Source organism: Ylistrum balloti, unplaced genomic scaffold (assembly GCF_031769215.1).
Source record: "Ylistrum balloti isolate Yb309-2 unplaced genomic scaffold, AGI_CSIRO_Ybal_v1 Utg369646, whole genome shotgun sequence".
In the NCBI taxonomy this organism is placed as follows: domain Eukaryota; kingdom Metazoa; phylum Mollusca; class Bivalvia; order Pectinida; family Pectinidae; genus Ylistrum; species Ylistrum balloti.
This window is the reverse complement of record NW_026781904.1, coordinates 577,228-589,334: the sequence shown is the minus strand read 5'-3', so window position 1 is coordinate 589,334 and position 12,107 is coordinate 577,228. Positions and strand designations below refer to the sequence as shown.

Here is a 12,107-nt window from a genome sequence, read left to right as displayed (position 1 = left end):
CAGACGTCTGCCATTTTGTATATCACATGATCAGTCCCCGTACTATTTTTACAACGATGGTTCTTATTTGTTACATTTAATAATTTGAACCAATCAACATCAGCGTTGCATTTTGTGGTTAAGTGTTGTTTCAACAAGGTGGCGCCACTTACGAACACATGTCAAAACATAGCAGACAGCTGTGTACCGGTGCACATGCAAGGTAAGTATTTCAGGAAAACAGCGAAAAGTAGCCTAAAGCTGTAAACATTATATACATGTGGTTTGTCTAGAACAAAGCATGAGATTTTTGGTCGTTATGTGTTGCCATAAATTGTAAGATATTGAATAAACCTAGTTGTATGAAAACAATACATGTTTTCATTCGAGTATAGATCTGCTTTCACAACAATGGGCATGATCGGACAAACTATTAAAGAGAGTTTTTAATTGTTACATTTTCAACTGCTAATATGGAACATGCTATATCTGAAAAGAGTGAAGTGTTTGCATAAATACTTGTCAAACAGGATGATAAAGAAGTTATTTCTTAATTTTGAGAGATATTTCCAAGACAGGTTATTTTATTGTAGCTTGATTGAATTATGTTCAAATGTATATATATAATCATTAATATTACAATATTAGTCTTAAGGACCCAAGGGTATAGAAGTTGTAGGAGATTGAGATGCTTTCTTAGAGATATCAAACTTGGGTTGTTGTTGTTGTTGTCTTCAGGGTGGAAAGAGGGAGTAGTGCACAGCTTGCTAGCTACAGGTTCCCTTACTTGCTTCAGCTAGTGGGAATTCCCTTTAGTCAAGCAGTAGAATGTCTAGCTATTTGAGGCCTAAAGGTCGCTGGTTGGAACCCCATATGTGGCAGGGTACATATTTTTAATTGTTCTTTCCTATTACACTTATATACACTTCAATGTAAAGTATGCAGGCCACATATAAGGTCACTATAACACATGTAACATTAGCTCTTCAGTTATAGTAAGCTATGTATACTGCTAAATTATTTGATTCTACAGGACCTCATAGGTCCCTTAGAACCAGTATTGTGCAAGAAAAGCTAAAATCTATATAGCTTAGGTGTTGTATTATTACAGTATAGAGCTTAAAATGAATTTTAAGTTTCCAATCATATGAAAATGAAAGGTTAATAAAAAAGGACTGTGTTCAAATCATAAAACCATTTTCAATAATAAATGACGAGATGTTTACAGAGTTGTTAAAGAAGCTATTGCTTGTTCATAAATGACATCAAATTTTTACTCATTTTCACGTTCCCTTTTTGTGTGCTGATATAAGTGAAGCTCAAGTCTGCCTTTAAAGGCAGCAGAGAAATATGACAGACAACCCTTAGTGTAAATGTAGACAACTAACAAGAATTATATTCCAGTGGGACACAGATTAAGACATCTTAGAAGATTAATGTCGTTTACCTGTCAAGTGGCTTCATAAGGGTGCACAGCTTGATTCACCTCTTTTTTATGACAATATATATTTTAGAAAAATATCTGTAAAAGCAAAGTTGGTGGCTTCCCAAGCATGAGCAAGAGAGGCATGGCCAGAAAACAGGAATTTGAAGGTTTTACTTTTGAAATGTAATCTTCCAAAGACACCTCATAAAATAAGCCAATTTAACCAAAGGTCTGAAACATCCTTAGCAGAGGTCTAAATTTGTGTGTCTTTAATCAAATTCAATGTATATACAATATCCTTTGAGATTACAAGTGGTAGATTTTGCTTTTAAACTTCAGTCCCTCATTCAATATTGAAAATTATTGATTTTTAAAATTTTGGTGTTAGTACATCTTCCAGTATGGTTTCTATCAGTTATTTTGATAAATTTTCATTTTTTTCTAAAATCGCCTCTTCTGTTTGGGAAAGTTAGGCCCTTAGTATCACTGATGAGTTCTGGAGGATGAATTTATTTTGTATATCTGGTAATCTATCTAATTATGAATTAGTATTGAAGGTACTGTTCATTTGGTCTGTTGTATAATCCTGTGTTCAAATGAAGATGGTGATAGTCCATGTGTATAAATCGGATTGTGGCATTTGAAGATGGAAATTGTGATTTTGCTTTAAAATACTTCTATTATAACTTGGCAGACTCCCCCTTATTTGATGGAAACATCCTTAGATGAGGGCAATTATATATTTTGTGTAGATGAAGTTAATAGCTCTCATTGATCTGAAGGGTCAGGAAACCAGAAGGGGGAATTTGTGGTTTTTGTTTTTCACCTGTGATGAAAAATCGTTGGCTAGTGTGTTACCTTGCATTGATGTCACTTAAAATTTTGTGTTTGTTTTTTAAATGTATAAATCCAGTTATGACCAAATTTGGTATAGATCACACAGTGGACATCTTAACACATCCATTATTTACAAAAGTTCTATCATATTTTATAGTCCAGAAACCTTTAAAATTTACGATGCTGAAAAGCTAGATTTGAAAGTTTTAAATTTTGCTCGGTTTCTCATTAGAGTTTTACACTGTAGTATGAACATCTACCAGAAAAGATTGTAGGAATTGTGTGTTTTTGATGAACTTTTTAGAGACAAAATGATTTTGAGAAAAGATTGTAAAGATTTAAGGATCACAGCTGCATTGTTATGTTTACTTCAAAAGTTACGGTTTATAGTTTATAGTTAACTTGAAACAGGTACTTTAAAATATGAGATAAGTTTTCACTTTCTTCCTTGAAAAGAAAGATGTTGTTTGAGTATAAAAATGTTATGTTTGAGGGAATTTTTAAAACGAAAAAACTCATTTGTGTCTTTTTCATATAGTAATATTTAAACATGACCACAACATTACTGTAGTGTTTACATATTATAGAAAAAAAACAACATGGAAAATTTATATCATTTTCTTTTTTTTTGTCAGTGAAGGGAGGGAAAGGTGGAGATGGAGGGTGGGGGGGGAGGGGTTGGAGATGGAGGGGCAGTGCAGAAGGGACATTCATTTTAGAAGAATTTATAGAATTAATGCTTTTTTCATTTTTCAATTACTGCTGGGACTGGGGGTGGGAATTTGATCGGGGAGAGCACCAACCCAAATTAATAGTTATTTTGATATGTGACTGACTCGTAGGAACCATTTTGCACATGTATGCACATACATTGAAGGGTAAGAAAGGTAATTGATGGAAATGGGTTTAAATGTAATCAATTTCTTATAAAAATAATTACTGCCATCCTTTGAAATGACACAATAATACAACTTTCAGTCATCATATAATGTTAAAACTATGCGTTGTGTAAGTTGATTAAACAGTTTTACCAACTCATCTGATTTCATCTGGTCAACCTGTATTAGCCAATAGAACAACCTACTGAAATTGTGAAAATACAACAATCTTGGTATTTTTGTTATTTTTGATCAGGATTTCTTTAACATAGGCTTGATTATAAATCCTTTTCTAAATATCTCTTTAAAACACCCTGTCACCCTTGATTTTAAAGAGCAGTGACCAGATAATAGATGATTAGAGGTTGACGACACTGCTAATAAAGTTCATGGTCACTGCAATCCAGAAGCTGGCTCCCTTTTCCAGCGCATGTGATTACAGGGGGTGATTATTATATCGGCTCTCAGTAAAGGTCAGGATCATCAGTTTAGGTGTTGTTATAGATCTCACTATTATAGAGAGTGCTATACTGCTGCTGCTGACAGATGCTCTGTCCCATATAACAGAATGCTAGCGGAGTGATAGGGTAGAGAGAAGACAGTTATGATTGTATGGTTACAGGAGGCCTTCTGGCTGTTCTCTGTAAATAGTCACAGGTAGGCAGCAGTAGGACAATCCTCACCTATCAGAGCTCTTTTGTATGTTTGTGTTTCTATAGACTTTACCAGTACAGAGCTCATCATCTAATGTGTATATGCCCACACTGTTGTGGTACACGGATTTATACAGTGAGGTACTTGTTATATAACAGATTAATGCAGTGTTCGTATAACACAATTTGTGATATTGGTGAGAAAGCTGGTCTATTCCATTGATTTGATTCATTGATCGTGGACATAATGGTACAGCTTTAATTTCACTGTCAGAATTTTCAGTAACATCGGATCAAAATTGATTGTCTTAAAGGCAGATATTCCCAGTAGCAATGGCAAGTACTGTATTTTGCTTGATGCAAGGTCTTTGAAGACAAATCACCAGCACTGACTGTGTCAACTGAGTACAAAATACAGCATGGATGTTTGACAGAGTTGGTCTGATAGTTAGAATTTTGCCAGAGCTGGTTTGCTGATTTTGTCACAGTCTGACGGAGCAGGTAGGTAGATAACAGTGTAAAACTGGCTGTGCTATTGATTAATTTGTTATTGACAAGCCAGGAACGTGTCATGTACCAGCTTTTAATGTTCATAAAGGGTAATTTCCCACTGTGTCGTAGATGAATTATGTATCGCATGTCAATACACATAACTGTGATAACTAAAGTAACTAGACTTGTATGAAATATGAATTTCCAATTAATTGGTATATTACAGTGACAGTTTTGCTTCTATTTCAATATGAAATGGTCGTTAAACACAAAGAACTTTATGTTTCCGTACAGACATCATAAAAAATTACTGTTCTTGAGGAATGTAGCGATTAAAAATGAAAAAGTGCAGCATGATTTGGACTAAAATAATCAATATTAATAGGAATATTGGTGAAAGTTGGTTAAGCTCTCTATGATAGGTTGCCCTATATATGTTTACAATCTTTGTGAAAATATCTATAAGAAATTTTCCCCTTCCTTACAAGAATTATTACAAAATGAAAGTTTAACAAGTCAGTAACTGATAACTGTAACACATTTACCAGTCTTCCTATGTGTATTGGAATCTATATATTTATTCACACAATTGAAGATCAATAAGGACTAAAAAATGAAAACCAAATATGTGAGTTCTGATACTATCGATCAAAATGATCACCATGCGTTTATATCTGCTATTTGAGGCCTAACTGAAAGATTATGTTAAATGACATTTGAATTATGTGTACACTGTATACATGAAAATATGACTCAAATAATCACTTTGTTTGCATAGAGCAATTTGTTTTTTTTCAACTCTTTCATAAGCAACTGTCACATTTTGCATGTGGCCAGTGGAGAGCTAGCAGATTCAAATGGAGAAGTGTTATTAAGTAAAATCTGGTGATTTCTTGTCTTCATATAGTTTTTCTTATCACCCTCTATTACCATTTGTTCACTTCTCATCACCCTCTATTTACCATTTGGTCACTTCATATCACCCTCTATTACCATTTGGTCACTTCTTATCACCCTCTATTACCATTTGGTCACTTCTTATCACCCTCTATTCACCATTGGTCACCTCTTATCATCCTCTATTACCATTGGGTCACTTCTTATCACCCTCTATTTACCATTGGTCACTTCTTATCACCCTTTATTTACCATTGGTCACTTCTTATCACCCTCTATTTACCCTTTGGTCACTTCTTATCACCCTCTATTTACCATTTGGTCACTTCTCATCACCCTCTATTTACCATTTGGTCACTTCTTATCACCCTCTATTACCATTTGGTCACTTCTTATCACCCTCTATTACCATTTGGTCACTTCTTATCACCCTCTATTCTATTACCATTGGTCACTTCTCACCCTCTATTACCATTTGGTCATCATCCCCTCTATTTACCATTGGTCACTTCTTATCACCCACTTCTTATCACCTCTATTTACCATTGGTCACTTCTTATCACCCTCTATTTACCCTTTGGTCACCTCTTATCATCCTCTATTTACCCTTTGGTCTTCTTTTCACTTCTCATATCACCCTCTATTCACCATTGGTCACTTCTTATCACCTTATTTACCCTTTGGTCACTTCTTTTCACCCTCTATTCACCATTGGTCACTTCTTATCACCTCTATTTACCCTTTGGTCACTTCTTTTCACCCTCTATTCACCATTGGTCACTTCTTTTCACCCTCTATTCACCATTGGTCACTTCTTTTCACCCTCTATTCACCATTGGTCACTTCTTATCACCTCTATTTACCATTGGGTCACTTCTTATCACCCTCTATTTACCATTGGTCACTTCTTATCACTCTTTATTTACCATTGGTCACTTCTTATCACCCTCTATTTACCCTTTGGTCACTTCTTATCACCCTCTATTCACCATTGGTCACTTCTTTTCACCCTCTATTCACCATTGGTCACTTCTTATCACCTCTATTTACCCTTTGGTCACTTCTTATCACCCTCTATTCACCATTGGTCACCTCTTATCATCCTCTATTACCATTTGGTCACTTCTTATCACCCTCTATTACCATTTGGTCACTTCTTATCACCCTCTATTTACCATTGGTCACTTCTTATCACCCTCTATTCACCATTGGTCACTTCTTATCACCTCTATTTACCATTGGTCACTTCTTATCACCCTCTATTTACCCTTTGGTCACCTCTTATCATCCTCTATTTACCCTTTGGTCACTTCTTTTCACCCTCTATTCATCATTGGTCACTTCTTTTCACCCTCTATTCACCATTGGTCACTTCTTATCACCTCTATTTACCCTTTGGTCACTTCTTTTCACCCTCTATTCACCATTGGTCACTTCTTATCACCTCTATTTACCCTTTGGTCACTTCTTTTCACCCTCTATTCACCATTGGTCACTTCTTTTCACCCTCTATTCACCATTGGTCACTTCTTTTCACCCTCCATTGGTCACTTCTTATCACCTCTATTTACCCTTTGGTCACTTCTTTTCACCCTCTATTCACCATTGGTCACTTCTTTTCACCCTCTATTCACTATTGGTCACTTCTTATCACCTCTATTTACCCTTTGGTCACTTCTTTTCACCCTCTATTCACCATTGGTCACTTCTTATCACCCTCTATTCACCATTGGGTCACTTCTCATCACCCTCTATTCACCATTGGTCACTTCTTATCACCCTCTATTCACCATTGGGTCACTTCTCATCACCCTATATTCACCATTGGTCACTTCTTATCACCCTCTATTCACCATTGGGTCACTTCTCATCACCCTCTATTTACCATTGGTCACTTCTTATCACCCTCTATTTACTACTGGTCACTTCTTATCACCTTCTATTTACCATTGGTCACTTCTTATCACCCTCTATTACCATTGGTCACTTCTTATCACCCTCTATTTACCCTTTGGTCACTTTTTTTTACCCTCTATTCACCATTGGTCACTTTTTAACACCCTCTATATGCATTTTGTCACTTTTTACTTACCACCCACTTTTTATCAACCTCTATTACCATTTGGTCACTCTACAGTTATAAGTACATTCTTGTAACTTTATAGCAAGGTTATTACAGACTTTTAGGTAAGCTGTCTCTGTCTTATAGATTTCAAACATTTTTTTGCATTAGTACCATATGGGATAGGAACAGTTTTGTTCTAAAGTACCTGTACTTTTGTGTGTACTGTTATGTATATTCAGAGATATAGTCCTGTGTTTATTTTCTACACCAGAATTTGATTTGAGAAGCGACTTGTTGTATTATAGTTATAAATTTTCTTTGCTTAAAATGCAATAAAGAATAGGAAAGAACAAACTTTCTAGATGCATGCATGCCATTAGACATTATACAGCACTATACATGTATACAGTAAATAATATCAGCATTTGCTAGCATTGATATGATATCTTTCCTAATGCACAAAAGTGAACTTTGATAAGAAAGAAGGAAATGTTAAAATCAATATATAGGATGAAATATTAAGAAGATGTATTTTTTCAAACATAGCAGAGGTAATTATTTATTTCAATGCCCCTGCTGGGATTCGAATGCAGGACCCCTAGCTTACTAGATGTTCAACCAATTGAGCTGAACAGAAGTTTTCTCAAGCCAAGCGATATCTTGCAGCTATTATTTACCAGGGTCATGTTATCTCTAGCTAGGCGAAATATTGCAGCTAGTATTTGCCAGGGTTACATTCTCTCTTGCCAAGCGGCATATTGTAGCTAGTATTTACCGGGGTTACATTCTCTCTAGCCAAGTGGTGTATTGTAGCTAGTATTTACCAGGATTACATTCTCTCTAGCCAAGTGGTGTATTGTGGCTAGTATTTGCCAGGGTTACATTCTTTATATCTGAGTGGTATATTGTAGCTAGTATTTACCAGGGTTACATTCTCTCTAGCCAAGTGGTGTATTGTGGCTAGTATTTACCAGGGTTACATTCTCTCTATCTGAGTGGTATATTGTAGCTAGTATTTACCAGGGTTACATTCTCTCTAGCTGAGTGGTACATTGTGGCTAGTATTTACCAGGGTTACATTCTCTCTATCGGAGTGGTACATTGTGGCTAGTATTTACCAGGGTTACATTCTCTCTAGCCAAACGGTATATTGTGGCTAGTATTTACCAGGATTACATTCTCTCTAGCCAAGTGGTGTATTGTAGCTAGTATTTGCCAAGGTTACATTCTCTCTAGCCAAGCGGTATATTACGGCTAGTATTTACCAGGATTACATTCTCTATATCTGAGTGGTATATTGTAGCAAGTATTTACCAGGATTACATTCTCTCTAGCCAAACGGTATATTGTGGCTAGTATTTGCCAGGATTACATTCTTTATATCTGCGTGGTATATTGTGGCTAGTATTTGCCAGAGTAACATTCTCTCTAATCAAGCGGTATATTACGGCTAGTATTTACCAGGATTACATTCTCTCTAGCCAAACGGTATATTACGGCTAGTATTTACCAGGATTACATTCTTTATATCTGCGTGGTGTATTGTGGCTAGTATTTGCCAGGGTTACACTCTCTATATCTGAGTGGTATATTGTAGCTAGTATTTACCAGCATTACATTCTCTATATCTGAGTGGTATATTGTAGCAAGTATTTACAAACGGTATATTGTGGCTAGTATTTGCCAGGATTACATTCTTTATATCTGCGTGGTATATTGTGGCTAGTATTTGCCAGAGTTACATTCTCTCTAATCAAGCGGTATATTACGGCTAGTATTTACCAGGATTACATTCTCTCTAGCCAAACGGTATATTGTAGCTAGTATTTACCAGGGTTACAATCCCTCTAACCAGGCAGTATATTGCAGATAGTATTGCCAAGGTTACATTCTCTCTAGCCAGGCGGTATATGTCAGTTATTATTGACCAGGATTACATTCTCTAGCCAGGCAGTATATTGAAGCTATTATTTGCCAGGGTTACTTTCAATCCAAGCAAGTGGTATATGGCAGCTAGTATCTACCATGGTTACATAAACAAAGTGATTAACCTGTAACTCTATCTTTATGATCAAGAACTGTGGACACAATTTTACTCTGGTTACTACATGTATATGTTTCCAATCAAAGCAATAATACTTATCACAGTTAGTGGTATTAACCACAAGAGCATGTAGCAATGTTTCTTGGAAAGGATGGTTTGTGTAGTATTATAGTATATTACATAAGCCCTTCTCCTCCAGAAACATCGTTACATGCCCAATACTACACAAGTTACACCCTCCCCTGAATCATTGCTATATACCCCAATACTACCTAAGTCCTCCTTCCCCACAAACATTGTAACATGACCCTGTGTGGCATGCCCCTGTGGTAGGTTACATGCCCCTGTATTAGGGTACATGCCCCTGTGGTAGATAACATGCCCCTGTGGTAGATAACATGCCCCTGTGGTAGGTAACATGCCCCTGTAGTAGGGTACATGCCCCTGTGGTAGATAACATGCCCCTGTAGTAGGGTACATGCCCCTGTGGTAGATAACATGCCCCAGTAGTAGGGTACATGCCCCTGTGGTAGATAACATGCCCCTGTGGTAGGTAACATGCCCCTGTAGTAGGGTACATGCCCCTGTGGTAGATAACATGCCCCTGTAGTAGGGTACATGCCCCTGTGGTAGATAACATGCCCCTGTAGTAGGGTACATGCCCCTGTGGTAGATAACATGCCCCTGTAGTAGGGTACATGCCCCTGTGGTAGATAACATGCCCCTGTAGTAGGGTACATGCTCCTGTGGTAGATAACATGCCCCTGTAGTAGGGTGCATGCCCCTGTGGTAGATAACATGCCCCTGTAGTAGGGTACATGCCCTTGTGGTAGATAACATGCCCCTGTAGTAGGGTACATGCCCCTGTGGTAGATAATATGCCCCTGTAATAGGTTACATTCCCCAGTGGTAAATAACATGCCCCTGTAGTAGGGTACATGCCCCTGTGGTAGATAACATGCCCCTGTAGTAGGGTACATGCCCATGTGGTAGATAACATGCCCCTGTAGTAGGGTACATGCCCTGTGGTAGTTTACATGCCCCTGTGGTAGTCAACGTGCCCCTGTGGTAAGTAACATGCCCCTGTATTAGGGTACATGTCCCTGTGTTAAGTTACATACCCCTATGGTAGGTTACATGCCCCTGTGGTAGGTAACATGCCCCTGTTGTAGTCATCATGCCCCTGTGGAAGGTTACATACCCCTGTGGTAGGTTACATGCCCCTGTGGTAGTCAACATGCTCCTGTGGTAGTCAACATGCCCCTGTGTTAGGTTACATGCCCCTGTGGAAGGTTACATACCCCTGTAGTAGGCATGTGGTAGGGTACATGACTCTGTGGTAGGTTGCATGTCCCTGTGGTATGTTATATTCTCCTGTGGTAAGTTACATGCCCCTACGGTAGTCAACATGACCCTGTGGTAGGTTACATGCCCCTGCGGTAGTCAACATGACCCTGTGGTAGGTAACATGCCCCTGTGGTAGGTTACATGCCCCTGTGGTATGTTATATACTCCTGTGGTATGTAACATGCCTCTGTGGTAGGTTGCATGTCCCTGTGGTATGTTATATTCTCCTGTGGTAGGTTACATTCCCCTGCGGTAGTCAACATGCCCCTGTGGTAGGTCATATGCCCCTGTGGTATGTAACATGACCCTGTGGTAGGTTACATGCCCCTGCGATAGTCAACATGACCCTGTGATAGGTAACATGCCCCTGTGGTAGGTTATATACTCCTGTGGTATGTTACATGCCCTTGTGGTATGTTATATACTCCTGTGGTATGTTACATGCCCCTGTGGTATGTAACATGCCCCGTGGTAGGTTACATGCCCCTGTGGTATGTTATATACTCCTGTGGTAGGTTATATACCCCTGTAGTATGTAACATGCCCCTGTGGTAGGTTGCATGCCCCTGTGGTATGTAACATGACCCTGTGGTAGGTTACATGCCCCTGCGATAGTCAACATGACCCTGTGATAGGTAACATGCCCCTGTGGAAGGTTACATACCCCTGTGGTAGGTTACATGCCCATGTGGAAAGTTACATACTCCTGTGGTGGGTTACATGCCCCTGTGGTATGTTATATACTCCTGTGGTAGGATACATGCCCCTGTGCTAGGTTACATGCCCCTGTGCTAGGTTACATGCCCTTGTGGTATGTTATATACTCCTGTGGTAGGTTACATGACCCTGTGGTATGTTATATACTCCTGTGGTAGGTTACATGCCCCTGTGGTATGTTATATACTCCTGTGGTAGGTTACATGCCCCTGTGGTATGTTATATACTCCTGTGGTAGGTTACATGCCCCTGTGGTATGTAACATGTTGTTGTAGAGGTTCAGATGGATTTTATTTATAAATTTTTTTTGTTTATTCATGTATCATGTGAAAAGACAGTGATTTCTGTATTTATACTACAGCTGCATGTGTATAAGAAAAGTCGATCAACAGTTTATAGACAGATTTCCAAATATATCTGACCACAGTGCTATTAGATACAGATAATCTCCATTGTCCTAATGAGGTGGGAGGACTTGTTTACATTTAAAACCCTTCTTAAAACAACTTGTGGCGAACCAAGGCCTTTGAAATACTTTTGTCTGCATCAACATGGAACAGTTATTTGTAAAACATGTCTGGATAATTTTAGTGGCTTGCTATCCAGTTCAGTTATGTGAGTCTGGATTGGATGATCATTGAACTCAACCCCTCTAAAAACTGAAGAAAATAAGCAACCTGCTCCTGGGGTGGCATTTCAAGGAATTTTGGAAAATAAATTTTGATTTTCGTTTGATGCACATGCATTTAAAAGTCTGGTATTTATCTACAAG

At 38.1% G+C, this 12,107-nt stretch overlaps 1 protein-coding gene across 7 annotated transcripts in view; it reads left to right on the top strand.

Annotated features, from left to right (window-relative positions):
- The first annotated feature begins 178 nt into the window (after positions 1 to 178).
- LOC132555664 (voltage-gated potassium channel subunit beta-2-like) overlaps positions 179 to 12,107 on the top strand; it is a 77,232-nt gene continuing 65,303 nt past the window's right edge. For 4 of the 7 annotated variants that reach the window (XM_060220042.1, XM_060220058.1, XM_060220050.1 and 1 more), the window contains exon 1: positions 3,784 to 4,278. The gene's annotated coding sequence lies outside the window, so the exon portion shown is untranslated. The other 3 variants (XM_060220034.1, XM_060220027.1, XM_060220066.1) reach the window with 3 other exon arrangements.